This window comes from Phocoena phocoena, chromosome 4, assembly GCF_963924675.1.
Source record: "Phocoena phocoena chromosome 4, mPhoPho1.1, whole genome shotgun sequence".
NCBI classification, from domain to species: domain Eukaryota; kingdom Metazoa; phylum Chordata; class Mammalia; order Artiodactyla; family Phocoenidae; genus Phocoena; species Phocoena phocoena.
In genome coordinates, this window is record NC_089222.1 from 35,137,170 (window position 1) to 35,140,807 (window position 3,638).

Below are 3,638 nucleotides of genomic sequence, written 5' to 3' on the forward strand. Positions count from 1 at the left end.
GAGAAGAATGTGTCGACAAATGAGGAGTTTAGCATTCACATAGGGCTTATTCAAATCTTAAATACTTACTGCACACCCTAAAGATACGAGTTATTGCAAAGTAATGAGACTGTACCCAGTAAAGGATCTGAGCTCCAAGAGTCAAATTATGTCAAACCGCTTTCAATTCTCTGCTGAAAATGCTGCAAATTAGATCAGGTCCTAACCATCTACAGTGAACAAAAGGCTCTGCACAAGTGGCTATCAACCAGAACCCCAGAGGCTCATCTCCCACAGCTGCCCTTCACAGGCACACGCTGGCTGCAAGGCAAGCCATGGAAACGTGATGCCTTCCTTTTCCACTAACTGGCTTTTTCACTCTGGGTATTATTTGCTCCCTTTGGTCTTCAGCTTCCTCTCCTGTAAAATAAAGATGCTGGATCAGAACATCTCTATGGTCCCTCCTGACTCTACTATTCTTTGAATCTATGTCTCTCATCTTTAAATGAGCACCAAAGCATACTTTATACCTAATAATAATGATAATAATAATGTCTAACATTTACTGAGTTCACACTATGACCTAGGCTCACAGTTTTACATAGCTGTTATTGTTATTTACCACAGTCGTATCAGGTGCTACTGATAATTGCCATTTTCTATGTGAAAAAAAATGAACCTAATGTCTGTATATGAGAAACTAGGGTTGTAACTAAGTAGCAACTTATGTAAGATCACAAAACTAAAAAGTTTTTAGGGTAAGGATTTATATCCAATTCCATCTCACTCCAGACCTTGAGTTATCAATTCCTACAGTCTACAGCCTTGAAAATGTCCAGTCACCATACATTCAGCCTTGTTAAATCAACGACGAGTGACGAGAGAGTATTTACCTAAACTATTGACTGGAGACTGTTTCAGAGCATTGAGCCTAGATTAACCAAATATCCACAACTATTTTAATACCAGAACACGGATGCTTTTTTTTTGCAGCAGTACTACATTATCATTTCCTCATCATAATTCCTCCACTCATCATTGCCGTGCTCAAATGCATGCTGTGAAAGAAGAGTAGGTGAGAAACCATCACTCGGCCCACCATCATCTGTGGAATGTCTATTTCCATGGGTCGTAACTGTCTGGAGTGCAGCAGGAGACTTCAATCTCAGTCATTTAAAGGAGTGGTTGGTCAGACTCATAGATACAGAAAACAAACTCTTGGTTACCAGTGGAGAGAGGGAAGGTAAGAGGGGCAAGATAGGTGTAGCGGATTAAGAGGTTCAAACTATTAAGTATAAAATAAATAAGCTACGATGATATATTGTACAACACAGGGAGTATAACCTTTAAAATTTGTGAATCACTGTGTTGTATACCTGTAACTTATATAATATTGTACATCAACTATACTTCAATTTTAAAAAGATCAAAAAGTGAGGGACTTCCCTGGTGGTCCAGCAGTTGACTCCACGCTCCCAATGCAGGGGGCCTGGGTTGGATCCCTGGTCAGGGAACTGGATCCTTCATTCCACAAGTAAAGATTCCGCATGCTGCAACTAAAAAAGACCCTGCACACAGCAACAAAGATCCTTAGTTGTGCCACAGCTAAGACCCACTGCAGCCAAATAAATAAGTATTTTTTAAAAATAATAAAAAATATAAAAAATCAAAACGAGGGGCTTCCCTGGTGGCACAGTGGTTGGGAGTCCGCCTGCCGATGCAGGGGACACGGGTTCGTGCCCCGGTCCGGGAAAATCCCACATACCGTGGAGCGGCTGGGCCCGTGAGCCATGGCCGCTGAGCCTGCGCGTCCGGAGCCTGTGCTCTGCAACGGGAGAGGCCACAACAGTGAGAGGCCCGCGTACTGCAAAAAAAAAAAAAAAATCAAAACGAGAAAAAACAGTGGTTGGTTTTTACAGGTGATTCTCTGGAAGGAATGATCAAATCTGTGTTTGATTATTCTATTGCCTGAGGCAAAAACCTTACCTGAAACAAAATTGTACAAACGTAAGTTTATTTCTGTCACCCTCATTTTCTCCATGCTGCCCAGGCTACCCTTTATCAATAGTGCTGCTTGTCTCTCCTCAGGCGTTATACCCTCATCCTCTCTCCTTTTCAAAACCTGTTCTTGGAAACTATTGAGACACATAATATTCCAAAGTATTTAAGAGTGACAGCAATTAAAAGGTATGAGTGCTGAGACCAACTGTCTTAACATGGCTTAATTAAGAATATACATCAGCTGAGGCCCCCGGACCGGCTTCCGCGGTCGCCATGACGGCGGCCGTGTTCTTGGCTGCGCCTTCGTTACCTTTGCGCCTGCGCTCGCCCTCTGCATTTTCACCATCGCCACCGCCATTGCGCATCATCTTTCCCGTCATTGGAGCTTCCTTCAGGTTGGTGTCTCTACTGCTTTACTCCCTTGTTTGGTTCATGGTAGCAACCATTGCTGACGACAAAGATGGACCAATACAGAAATATCTGCTGATCTTTGGAGTGTTAGACTCAGTCCTTATCCAAGAAATGTGCCGTTTTGCATATTATAATTTTTTTTTTTAAAGCCCGTGTGGGCTTGAAGAGTATAAACCCAGGGGAGACAGCACCTTCTGTGTGATTAATGGCTTATGTTTCTGGTTTGGGCTTTGGAATCATGAGTGGGGTATTTCCCTTTGTAAATACCCTGTCTGACTCTTTGGGTCCGGGCACGGTGGACATTCATGGAGACCCTCCCCAGTGCTTCCTGAATTCAGCTTCCATGACGCTGGTGATCATATTGCTGCACGTGTTCTGGGGCACTGTGTGTTTGGATGCCTGTGAGAAGAAAAAGTGGTATGCCCTTCTTGTAGTTCTTCTCCCCTATCTGCTGGTGTCAGCCCTGAGCTTCATAAATCCTTGTTATGAATTAAAGCTGGTGTCGGCATACATCATCCTGGTGCTCATGGGCGTCTGGACATTCTTCATTTCTGCCGGAGCCTGAAACTCTGCCTCCTCTGCCAAGACTAGGACTCCGTCCTCTTCAAGCAGCACTCCAGCTAACCTCCAAGGACCGGCGCTCCTGAAACAGTAAGCTGAGCCTTTAGAAGAAGCGCAACTGTGTCTTCTTCTAAAGGTACATTTTCCTGGTGAAATTTAGAATAAACAGTACTATCTAGATATGATATGGCTTTCATGCAACGGCTTTCTGAAAGGGATACATCAGTGGTGTGCAGCCTGGCTGCAAGTTGGAATCACCTGGGAAAACATAAAGACTAATGTTCTGGGCTCCACCCTCCAGATTTAATTGGTCTGGGCATTTGGTAATTTTTTAAAGCTTCTTAGATAAAACTCCGATGTGCAGCCAGGTTGAGAACTGTCCACGTCCAAATAGGAACTTTCTGAGAACACCATAAGTAAATAAGAATGAGATGTTTAACTATCTCCTAACTCAGTTTGTGTTGAGCAAGTGACTATCTGAATGTCAAATAGAAGTCCTAGTTGGCCCTCGTCTTTTTAAGTTCTGAAGTCACAAAAGGCTAAAGGGCTATCATCTCTGAACTGTTTCCTTGTACTTCACTAGTACTGTTTTATGAGAACTTGGTAGGCTGTGCTTCTAACTACATCTTCTGTAAGTCTTTCCTGGGTCTGCCCCAAAGCAGTGTTTACCCACTGAGTGCTAGTTG

At 43.4% G+C, this 3,638-nt stretch overlaps 1 pseudogene; it reads left to right on the top strand.

Annotated features, from left to right (window-relative positions):
* The first annotated feature begins 2,253 nt into the window (after positions 1 to 2,253).
* On the top strand, positions 2,254 to 3,015 carry LOC136121953 (gamma-secretase subunit APH-1B pseudogene; annotated as a pseudogene).
* Positions 3,016 to 3,638: the final 623 nt, after the last annotated feature.